This window comes from Grampus griseus, assembly GCF_964374135.1.
Source record: "Grampus griseus genome assembly, chromosome: 2".
NCBI classification, from domain to species: domain Eukaryota; kingdom Metazoa; phylum Chordata; class Mammalia; order Artiodactyla; family Delphinidae; genus Grampus; species Grampus griseus.
The window spans coordinates 83,728,868-83,741,408 of record NC_139018.1 but is presented as its reverse complement, the minus strand read 5'-3'; positions in this window follow the sequence as shown (position 1 = coordinate 83,741,408).

Here is a 12,541-nt window from a genome sequence, read left to right as displayed (position 1 = left end):
CTCAGCATTTTCTTCCATCATTTCTTTATGGGGTCTTGAACGCTTTTAAAAGAGACTCTGCTGAGACTGTATACGGATCCCCTCCTCAGGAGACGGCACAGAATACACAGACTCAAGAATTTTTCTCTAAGATTTCAGGCAGTTTATTGGGTCTCTTTATCTGTCACTTGGTCTCCAGGTTTAAGGACTCTGAGGAAAAAAGCAAAAGAACGAGGACTGCAAAAACTCAGAAACCAAAGCAAACTCTTTCCTCATTCTGCTCCTGCCTTTGCTCATCCCACCAGAGGTGACTCCCTGCCTGACTCCTCACCCTTATGTCCAGCATGAAGGAGGGCGGCATAGGCCCTGGAAGCACGGCATTTACTCTACTGCGTTCTTGAGTCCAGAGACGCCCATTTCTAAGCAGCACACAGGGGGGCTGAAGGTGTTCCTTTTGGAGGCCCCCGCCTGGGTAGGGGTTGTCTTTGTGGCCCTTCTACCTCATCTAGCTTGAAGGAGGGCAAAGAGCCTGGGTGCCTTCCTGTAAACTCAGGGAGGAAAGGGGCTTCTGATGAAGGTGTCTCGGGATCGTGCTGAAGGAGCTGGTGGAAGCAATTGGATGCTGAAAGTGAAGGAGACCATGGCCCGTGGCCCTGGGAGACCCAGGGGCCGTCAAGGTCAAAGAGCTGGGAACTCTGGGCACCCCTGTTAAAACTTCTTGCTTTTCACCTGAGTGAGCCCAGGGTTCTGCTCAGTGATTCTGTCTTTGAAGTGGAGAGGGTTCAGTGCCCGGTAGCAACCTCATTTCTAACACATCATTACATTTGCCCAGTGCCCTTGAGCACCAGGTACAAATTTTACAGGGACTGTACACACACACAAACACACACTCAAGTGGGCTGAGTACCGTTTTAAACAGTGACCACAGTCCGGTAGATCAGCGCCGAGTCTGGTAGATCAAACCTGGGGTCAGTGAGCCTTTGGCCAGAGCACTAAGGCTCGGTACTGCCTCAATATACTGCTGCTGTTGCCATATACCTAAGTGATCCCCCTCCTGAAATGTAGAGAAGAGCTGGTGACATTTCATCGACTGGGGAAACTGAAATTCACCTGTAAGAATGGACGTCATTCCATCAGGACCACCTCTCACCGCCGGCAGCCACCATTTACCCAGTACGTAGATCAGCATTTTCTTGATTAGCATGTGAATGGCTCTGTGCCAGTCTGGAAAGACTCTTGGTGGCAGGAACTGGTCTGTCTCATTCACCACTATATCCCCACTATCTAGCAAAGAACCTGACACTTGTGCGATGCTCAGAAATCTTTGTGGAAGGAAGGAGTGACGAATAACAATGGGAGGAATGGAATGGGAACTGATGTGATGATGTCCAGAGAGATACGCCATCCTCTGCCATATTTATTTCTGAACTCCTCCTGAGTCCCGTGGGTCCAGGCTTTAAGTAGAAAAATGAATCTTGTTTCCTTTTCCTCCCCTGCCAAAGTCTGGAAGTCAGATTTTTGCAGACTTTCAGGAAACTTGACTTGCTCACTTCAGTAAGATTGAATGCAGCGATTTCTGGGCAGAGGTGGGGTCGGGGAAAGGGCACGCTGGCCCTGGGCAGGCGGGCTATGAGCAGTATAGGATGGTGGGCAAGCCTCAGCGTTGGCCGTGAGCAGAGCCCAAGCTCACCAAGTATCCGTGGGTCCCCAGCACCTTGGTGAATGATGCTGCCGTGGGCTGCTGGTGCCTGAGGGTGCAGCCAGGGTGGGCTGAGTCAGCAGCCTGCCAGCCTTCCTTCCGCAGTGCCAACCCTCCTCCTCTGGAGGAGGGGCAATGAGGGGGAGATGTGGTCCAGGCTGTCCTGTTGTCTTCTCTGGTTCATCCCAGCCATCCAGGATGAGAAGGGGGAGGAGTTGGGGGGAGCATTGGCACAGGAACAGCCTGCAGTGTTTAGATGTTGGGACTCCAAGGAAGTTCTATCGTATGATCTATCAAAAACTCTCCCCATGGACATTGCTCTTGCTTCCAGTTGCTTCAGCCTGCCTCTTCTCCACACTGGCTACAAGAGTACTGTGTCCCTCTGCAAGCCAAGGAAGCTCTGTTTATTTTTTTGAAGTTCTTTGCTCTACCGTGAGCCACAAACAGAAGCTCTCCCCACGGAAGCCTGGGAGCCTGACACAAAGAGTTAACCTCCCTCCAGTGGCATCCTATTAGACCCTTGAAACCTGTGTCAGCGCTCTCTCTCCCCGCTCCCCCTGTGTTTAGCCTCAGGACTGCCAGTCGCTTGCTCCTTGCACACAAAGGCTTCTCTGTTTCTGGCCAGGCTAGAGTCACATGCTTTCACTCTTAACCCCAGAGCTTTAAAACTAAACACCCACCCTCTTTGGCCCCGGATGACCCTGTTTACGTCTGCTGAGCCAATTCCAAACAGCAACAGTAGTGAAACTTCTGTCCAGAGAGACTTCTCCACTAATGGTGTAAGAGAACAAATCTTCACTTTGTATAACGTGAGGACTTTAAGAAGTTTTGGGAAATGACTTAGAGGGAAACAAAAAAAACACCCCAAAACACAAGCAAGCCAGCAGCCTGCCCCAACTTCTCTATTTTCTAAAGTGTCTCTTACCAGAGACCCCAGGGGCTCGGGATAAAGCTTGCAAGAAACAGAAAATGGTGAGCAGAGTTTTAACAGCTGAGAGAAAGGACATTCTGGATTTTCTTATTGTGATCCTACTTTTTTAAACTCTTAAGGAAAGGGATATTATCTTTCTTTTTTAATTTATAATTTTTTAATGAAAGACGTTCTCTTTGCTCCATGTCACTGATGATAGGAAAGAAAGATTCCCTTCCTTGGTTGAGGGGAGTGACCTGTGAAGTTTTAGAGGCTTCTGGAGAGGAGGTCTGGACTGATCCATTTCAAAGTTCTGGGTCAGAAGGACTTGCATTTCTTCTTTTCCCTAGAGATTTCTTTTCGTTCAGTCTTTGTGTTAGCCCATGTTAGCTGTGAAGGAAGTCAAGTTTCCTTTGATTGTTCTTACCCTGATCAAAGTGGTAGAAGTTGAAGGGAAAATACCAGAGCCTGAAATTGCTGGTAACACTGGAGGCCCCAGATTAGGTATTTGTAAACAGTATAGATAACAGAAATGATCAAGTGTCTGTTGGTCTCATGTCCATCCCCAAAGAAAGTAATGGAGGTGGAGCCAAGGAAACCAAGTTCTATGTCCTAGGGGTCAGTGAAATTCCATAGACTGGGAGTGGCGGATAAGTTTCATCTCTAGTGATGATACTGAGAAAATGGCAGCCACCTGTGTTGGGAAGGATTCTGATGCTACATCTGGACGTAGCAGAAAAGAGTGCTACGAGCAATCAGCACTGTCTACTGGGCATGGGCGGAGGAAACGACAGTACATATTTGCTGTCCCTGTCTTAGTGCAGTCTCAGAAAGTTAGATTATTGTATGTACGTAAAGATGAATAGAAAACAGGCAGTCCCAGAGAGGAAATGGCAGACAGCATGGGAGAAGACATAGTAATTATGGCAAAGACAGTGGTGCTCACTAAAAACTGTATTTAGTCCTGCGTATTAGGGGGGCCATGTGACAATTTCTGAGCAGTGAAATAGAGCAGAAATGCTGTGTCACCTCCAGGCGGGGGTAGAAAATATGCGTGAGCCATTTTTTATTCTCTTCCCTTGTTCCAGTGATTGAGGAGGACTCTTGTTCCAGGTAGTGCAGCTGCAGCATGGTGTAACCTCAGGTAGTGCAGCTACAGCATGGTGTAACCTTGGTCACCCTGGATCCCTGAGGGCTATGTGGAGCAGAGCCCCTGGCCAACCTGGAATGAACGCATAGCATAAGAAAGAAAGAAGCCTTTTTGTGTCCACTGTGTTCAGAGTTACTTTATTACTGCAGCATACCCTAGCCTATCCTGACTAACATAGTTACCAAGGGGGAAAGATTTTTCTTTTCTTTTTTTCACTTTCTGCCCATATTTGAGATCCCTATTTCAAAAAAATGAAATGATAGAGCTTTGAAAATCAACTCTGGTGCATATGAGTGTTGCCAGTCTGGAAGATTCTGTTTGAAGTAGGGATTGCAATTCTGCAAAATGTTGAAACTGTAAGTGAAAGTAATTTGAAAACAATATACAAATATAGTATATTTCAGACATAACTTCCAGTACTTACTCTAGAAATACTACCATCACTGACTGGGGCCAGAGAGGATGGTGAGAAGTATCACTTATGAGCAAGAGAAGAAAAGTCTTCAGATTCATGAAAACACTAATGTTGGGATACTTGGGCTGGAGAAATCTAGATATAAAAGGTAAAAGAGACCTTGGTAATTTAATCATATGTCAAAGGCTTTCTTAGGAAAAAATGCTGAGTACCCCTGACTGCAATTAACAAAGTATTTCCGTAGCAGGATCTGTTCACCAACCTCTCTCAAAATGCTTGCACAGAGGGTTCAGTTTACGCACTTGTTAACCACCAGCCTTGTTGATCCGTTTTCTCATTTTCTTCTCAACTGCTGTTCTTCCTTATTCCTATCACAACTATTAGTACTCGTACTACATTGCAATTGCCCAATCTATCTTTTCTCCTCTGCTGCCCACTTCCCATTCCCATAATTTCAGAGCTCGGTGCAGTGTTCACTGAGATTATAACCATTTGAGGTTTTGCTCATTCTTCTTAGGCTCTCTAAATCTTTGCATCTCTGATGATTTCTATAAGTGCAACATCTGGGTCAGACATATCAGGAATGCTAACTGCTCTATTATATAGCACACAACCCCCCCGCCCCCCGGCCCTGGCCAAATCTCAAAGGCTTAACACAAAAAAGTTTATTTCTCACTCACACAGCTGCCTAATGTGGGTGTTTGATGGGTGATCCAGGGATCCAGGCTCCTTCTAGCTTGTCACTCAGCCAACTTCAGCATGTACCTTCAAAAGCCACTACAGATGGGGAAAGAGAGGGTGAAGAAGGCACATCTGCTTCTTAACATCAACTTGGAAATGACACACACCGGCTCCATTCATTTCCCATTAGTGAGCGCGAGTCACCCAGTACCTCGCTTATGCAAGGGGAACTCGGGGATAGAGTCCCCGGCTGGGTGGGCACTTCCCAGCATCACCTGCGTGCTATGGAAGGGCACATAATTTGTGCACAGCTAACCATTTCTGGCCACAAAGGGTATTCCACGTCCATTTGCATTAACTCTGTGAGGAAAGTCCCCAGCACTACTGGGTCACACGATTGACTAAGGTGGCTAAAATTTCACCCCGTACTCCATTCCCCTCCTCACCAGGCTCAAAGTGAATCACTTTGATTCTGATGGTGTGATTTTCCTTCCCTGTGTACCTCTTTCCCCTTCCGCTTTTACTCAGCAGCCTGACAGTCTTGCTTAGAGGAAATTTCCACCCTCACTCCTCTTCCCTTTTGGGGGGCGAGAAGTAACTTTTGCTGAGTGCCCTCATGTGCTCCTCTGTCCTTCTTCTCCTGCCCCACGGTGCCTCCCCTCTTTCTCCAGAGCCCCAGTAGCTATTCCTCCGCCATTGGAATCTTCTCCACAAGGCTTATTCTTTGGAGCCTCTCTGGAAACCAGTTCCCTTGACCCTTTCGGGATTTAGATTTTCAGAATGCTTCCGCTGATGCTGGGCCTACTGTGCACCTTGTCTCCCGGCCTGCTCACAGGCCTACTTACATATTCCTGTCCCCAGCTTCGGGGACAGTGCACAGGTTGCATCTAGCTGGCTTCAGTGCTGATCTGGAAGGGTAGACTCGGAGCCCTGGGCTTGTTCTTGGGCCTGGCAGGCTCTCCTGCAGTGAGTGGTGATGGCTGGCATGGGAACGGCAAGCAGGCGTTTCTACCCCCAGGTCCTGTTGACCCATCTTAATAGTTAGAGGAGGAAAGAGGGAGAGAAGTGATGGAGGCGTGACATTAATTGTGCATGCACACTTCCCTGAGCACTATACTAGGTCTTCTGGAGGAGTTAGATTGGTTCAGTGCTGAGCGACACGTATGCCTCCGGAGAACCGGCAAACTCCCAGTGTGCCTGCCACACATTCTGGGCTCAGAGGCCCCTTCCAAGACCCCTGGGATCCAAGGTACTTCCTAGTGAATAGCTTCCCTGGAAAGCTTCACCAGCAGGAAGGCAGCAGGTCGGGCAAACCCCCGTTGGTCACTGGCCCCTAGGAAGTATGTCCAGAAGCAAGTTATGAACAATTATCACCTTCTTTCAGAACTGGTGATGCAGGTGCTCTTATGAGAGGTGCTAATGTTCTTCTAGCCCCAGGAGCTCACTTTCCCTCCTTCTTCCTCTCCAACCCTCCGAGTGTCTAACTCCACAGGAGAGCGTTGGCAAAGAGACCCCCAAGCCAGGGTGTTGGCTGACCTCTGACCTGCCCTGTGCTTTGGATTCTCCCCTCCCCCCCCATACCTGAACCTTTTTGGGGGAGGGAGGGAGCGGGAAAGACACCAGTTTCCTCGAGAGAGGTGGGGCAGGGGAGACGCCGAGAGAAAGCTGCTCCGTCTGGAAAGGAAGCCAGAAAGGAAGACAGAGTCTCTTTGAACTTCTCCCCCCAAGCTGACAGGAAAACTGCAAAAACACCATCAGACTGCATCAGGATGCGAAGGCAGCAACCAGGAAGGCATGGCTCCTTTGAAGGCTGCCCGCTCTGCGTGAGGCATGCTTCTGGAGGGGAACCCCAGCTGGTGTGGTGAGCAAGCCTGGCTGCTCAAACTGACCCCAGGCTGGAAACAGGCTCTCAGTGCCGTCGGGTTCCTGGCATCACCAGAGCCAGAGGAAAGGGGGGATGTAAGACATAGATGCCGATAAGCTGTCTGGGGACAGCGGAGGATCCAGGGAGGACTGCAGGGGCCGGCATAGAAGGAGAGTTAAGCGAGGGTAAGGCCATCCGGGGTCCTGGGGAGATGCTGTGCTGATGAGGCCCAGCAGTGAGGGACCTGGATGCGGAAGGTCAGCGTCGGCCTCAGGCAGGGGGACTGGTGGGTTGTGAGAAGAACCGGCTACGTAATTTGTGGGACCCAGTGCAAAATGAAAATGCGGGCCCCTTGTTAAAACATGATGAAAAAATTTAAGATGGTGACAACAGACTATTAAACCAAGTGCAGGGCCCTTCTAAACATGTCTCGGGCCCTGTGTGACTGTCTGGGTCACACACCCATGAAGCCAAGCCAGCCCTGGGTGTGAGGTTGTCCAGAGGGAAAGGTCTGCCATCTCCTGTGTAAACAGACGCCAAAAGGATGAGTCCAGGCTGTAGAGGTGAAGGGCAGGGTGAAAAAAATCAAACTTCCTGAGGAGTCTTTTGGTTTTAAAAAATGTTAGGGAAAAGTAAATGCTCTCCGTTAACAACACATTTTTAACTTTTTAACAGGCCTTCTCATTTCTAAAACCATATAACAAAGGTGACAATTTTATGAGCCAAGTTATGTATAGCACATTTTATGTTCCTAAACGACCTAAGTGATTTTTGTAGGTCCTCAAAGGACACTAAAAAAGTAAGTGTAGTGAGGGAAAAAAAGAATTGTATGTGTTTCTATTTCTCCATCAAATGTCCATATTTCTTTTATAGAAAAGTCATCTCTCCCACCATTCCTCTCTTCCTCCCTTGGTCCAAAATGTCTGGACGTTTCTCATCCCGAGTCCAGACTAGTTTGTTTCTTTTTTTTTTTTTGAATTTTTATTTTATTTTAGTTTTTGGCTGCGCTGGGTCTTCGTTGCTGCGCGAGGGCTTTCTCTAGTTGCCGTGAGCGGGGGCTACTCTTCATTGAGGTGCACGGGCTTCTCATTGCGGTGGCTTCTCTTGTTGCAGAGCATGGGCTCTAGGGCACGAAGCCTTCAGTAGTTGGTGGTGCGTGGGCTTAAGTTGCTCCGCGGCATGTGGGATCTTCCCGGACCAGGGCTCGAACGCGTGTCCCCTGCTCTGGCAGGCGGATTCTTAACCACTGTGCCACGAGGGAAGTCCCAGACCAGTTTGTTTCTTACTTGTCAGTGCATCTGTCTTTCACAGTTCAGAGGCTGCACGTCCCCAGTGTTATGAGAGCTGGCGTCCTTAGGTGGATCACACATCCTCCTCCCATCCCCCCATCCCCCACCCCATCCCAACCCACCCACTCTCAGCTAGTCAGTCATTACACTGTCAGACTCCGTCTGAGAACAGCTCACGGAAAAGTAGCGGATCTGGTCCCAGAGCTTGAGGAGGGAAACGAGGGAAACTGAGGGTTAGAGGGAGAACTAGAGGTGGCATGAGAGCTCGCTGCTCTTCCTCTGCTCTTGGAGGTCTGTTTCAAATGCCTCTCTCACTCCCCATTTCAACCTCCCTCTCTGGGTAACGGGTGGGGCAGGATTATCATTGCCTCCTGGGCTGGGATGCACCTGTGCACCTGCAGCTCTGAGGATGTGGGGCCATGAGGCCGTTGCAGGACCTGACCTCCTTGCTCTCCACCTGGGGCCTCAGGAAGCAGGGACTGTCACTCTGGGCACATAGCCAGGTGTTTTCTCTCTCTGGGCTTTTTTTCTGGAACCCTCAGGGGAGAGATGGACTAACCATCCCCTAAAATTTGGGGATTCTGTCCAGTGGAATGATCTCCTCCCTGATATCAGGCCAAATCAGCAAGTGAGACCAACAGATCGCCTCGGAATAGGCTCAGGAGCCAACCTGAGATGGAGACACGTACAGGGATGAAGGGTTATACTATACTTCACTGCCCCGGGGGAGAGCATCCAAAGGGAGTCTGGGAGCTAGAAGTCAACTTAAAAAAGCAAAGAATTTCCCTTCCCCCCCAGCTAAGCGGGGATTGTAAACTGCAGCGCGAACAGCTTCGTAGCAACAAAGCTTGAGACAGAGCCCTCAGGTTGGCTCCCCTGCCACCCCTCCCAACCCACTTCAGGGTGGGGTTTCTGACGTGGAGCAGAGCCAAGTGGCCCCGCAGGGTTTTCGAGGGACAGGAAAAGAAAGCCTCCATCTGGAGAGCAGAAGCAGGGGCTGCTTCACCTGCTCTTCCCGCTGACAGACACCAGCCAAGCTGAGCAGCCTCCTTTAGTCCTCATCCTCGCTGCTGTCCCACCCCCTAGCCCTCACTCCACCTCCACCCCCCACCCACGGTCTCTGGGGCCACAGAGCAGCCTCCGAGGCAGCCTGGGGCTGGAAGAAGAGGCTCAATCAGGGACAGTCCCGTGGGCAGGACCAAAGGTCAGGGCCGAGGGTCTGGAGGCTCAACGGGCGGCCCTTCCCCACTGGCAGTGACGCAGCTTGCTGGAGCGCGGCCAGCTGGTGGCAGCGGCCCCCCGGGGCCCGCCTCATGCCCTCGTGGCCAGGGTGACTGAATCTGCCAGCTGTGGGGCCCGCCCGTGCCAAGTCTGCCTTGGCTCCGTCTAGTCGTAATCGATGCTGGCGCCGGGCCAGGCCCCCTGCCAGCTCCGGTCACACTCGGCTAACGCCAGAGGCCCAGCCCATTAACTCCTCGCCAAGGCCCATTGTCTGGGTCCCTGCCCGGTGGTTTATTTACTCCGGGGCTGGACAGCGGGGGCTGGGAGGAGGTGACCTGGACGGCAGGCAGGGCGGAGGGGGAGGGAGGGGCGGAGGGCTGGCTGAGCCCAGTGGGCCGGGTGGACAGGATGGCGGCATCTAGAGCCCCAGGGCAGGGCATGCTGGGGAGGGGTTTTTGTTTGTTTTCTAAGTTTTTTTTGGTTTGGGGGGGCCACACCAAAGATTCCCTGTAAAGGCAGAGCAGGACAGATGCACTTCCAGAGGCCGACCGGGACCTTAAGGGTGGGAGCAGGCGCTGTAGACACTGGACCCTTAACTCGCAGACACTGGCTTTCAAGTCCTCTAAAGGAATTGTTTACATTACATACCCTCTTGTATTTTTTTTTTTTTTTTTCTGCTGTACGCGGGCCTCTCACTGTTGTGGCCTCTCCCGTTGCGGAGTGCAGGCTCAGCGGCCATGGCTGACGGGCCCAGCCGCTCCGCAGCATGTGGGATCTTCCCGGAGCGGGGCACGAACCCGTGTCCCCTGCATCGGCAGGCGGACCCTCAACCACTGCGCCACCAGGGAAGCCCCCTCCTGTATTTTTTAAGTTGGCATTTAAACTTTTTCATTGCGAGTTTAAATAGTTCCAAAGGATATCCTTTCTAGCATTGTATGAGCATTGATTTTTTTTCACTTTCCATGTGCCTTCATTTGATTTTATATTAGAGCCATGAAAATTCAAAGAAAAATGGATATTGACACTTCAAAACAAAAAATTTAAAATCTCTTTTAAATGTCCAGTGGAATCTAAGTATCATAGCAATTTGATATCCTCCATTATCCATTTAAAAAATAGGGAAACAGATTCTAATTTTTCAACAGCTGGAAGTTTACATTGTTTCTTTGCCTCCATGAGCTTGTATTTCCATTCTACTCCTGTTATAGATTTTATCCTAATATAATGTATTTTTTATGATTGAAAATCTTCTATTGAGTAATACATCAATAAAAAATTTTAAGTTAAAACTTCCTTAGCTAACAATTTTTGTTATGGTTTTAGTTGTTGTCACAATGATTAATACTTGATTGATCAGAGCCATGTAAATAATTATAAAGTTTGATAAACAACTTAAACGTAAACAGTAAATTTTATCGGAAATATATCTTTTCATCAGGTGGCAGGGGCATTTTCTTCCCAATTAGTGCATCTATATATGAACGACTTTGACTTACTGCTAGACTGAAGGTTCAGCATCTATTTCATTCCCACGTTTTATTTTTATAGATTTAAACATTGAGAAACATTGTTCACATAAGTAAGTAAATATATGGAAACCAATGAGTTTTGACATAGGAATGTCATTCAATTCTTTGAACTTCTTCCAAGTTATATGCCTAATATCATTATTATCATATTGTTTTTAATGATCTGCTGACAGTTTGATTAGCATCTCCTTCAATTTTGTTGGCAGCAAAGAATTGTAAACCACCTGACTTACAAAAAGACTTGTTACCCCATCCTGAGAGTTCTCATACCTACTCCACAATGCAGTGCCCACGGTGTGGGTCAAAATGGGTGAGCGGTGTAGCTGTCTCTCTCTTTTTTGTTTTTGTGCGGTACGCGGGCCTCTCACTGTTGTGGCCTCTCCCGTTGCGGAGCACAGGCTCTGGATGCGCAGGCTCAGTGGCCATGGCTCACGGGCCCAGCCACTCTGTGGCATGTGGGATCTTCCCGGACCGGGGCACGAACCCGTGTCCCCTGCATCGGCTGGTGGACTCTCAACCACTGTGCCACCAGGGAAGCACTAAAGCCCTCTTTATGAGAAAGGGGATGGCTTGTCTTAAGTGCATTTTTAGGAAGATTGCTTTTAGGAAAGAGAGCATAGAAAACTGAGGATCAGAAAATGGATTCTCTTACACTTGATTCACAACTCCTTTTGAGCACTCCTGGGGTACGATGCCCCAACTTCATGACTAAGACTGAAAATTTACTTGGGGGTCAGAATGTAAATTTTGACTCTTCTGCTAGGAGTGAGCTCAAAAATAGATATAATTTAAACACACAGATGCTTGTGGCCAATGCTCCAGTTCATGTTACCGAGTCCAAGCTCCTACTGCTTGCCTCACAACAGGCCAATCAATGGAGAGACGAGGTGTTGGGGTAAGGAATAGGAACTTTATTTGGAAAGCCAGTAGACTGAGAAGATGGTAGACTAATGTCCTAAAGAACCATCTTCCCTGAGTTAGAATTCAGGCTTCTTTTATACTAAAAGGGGAGGAGGTAAAGTGAGGATTCCCCAGATTCTGTAGGGGATGTGTTAATTTCTTCCTTCCTGCAGCCATTCACAGGTGGGTCTGGTTGGGATGTTTCCTGTGAGCTAAACAAAGGTATTTTAGCTTAACACTCATTACCCGGGAGGCAGGGTTCCCAGAGATGTGCCAGTAGGTATAATTTAAGCTTATAGGCAACATCCCTGTAGTGATTAACTAGTAGTAGAATACAAAGGTTCTTCCCTATTACATTCACAGCCCTCAGACTGCCCTTAGCAGAGCTAATCTCCCTTTAGTCCAGCCTTCCTCAGGATGCCGCCTGCAACCTGCTATTTATTAATACTACTTATTGAGGGTCCCCTGAACTGAGGGAAGAAAGTAGCTGGAGGCTGAGAGAGACCCTGTTCATCAATGAGAAACATCAGTCTATAACAGGGACCTAGAGAAGCGGTTTCCAGCCAATCGGCAAAAAATTGAGGGGCAGTATCCCCAGATTTTCATATATTTATAAATTATATACATGTACTGCTGTCAATCCCTACATTATGTGGGTTAAATTTTATTTTAAAATTAAAAACAAAGTTTATTTATTCCCTACCCCCAGTGGATTGTCGACTTCTTTGTAACCCAGCGCTCTAGAGCTTTTGCTCCAGGCTATCCTCAAAGCCCCAGGGAATGTGTGGGGCTGGGGTAGGAGGTGGCACTGGAATCTTTGCTCTGGCTTCTCAAAGGCATGACGCTTTTCAGTGCTTCAACCAATGTTTACTAAGAGTACGTGCCAGGTGCTGTGCTGGGGTCT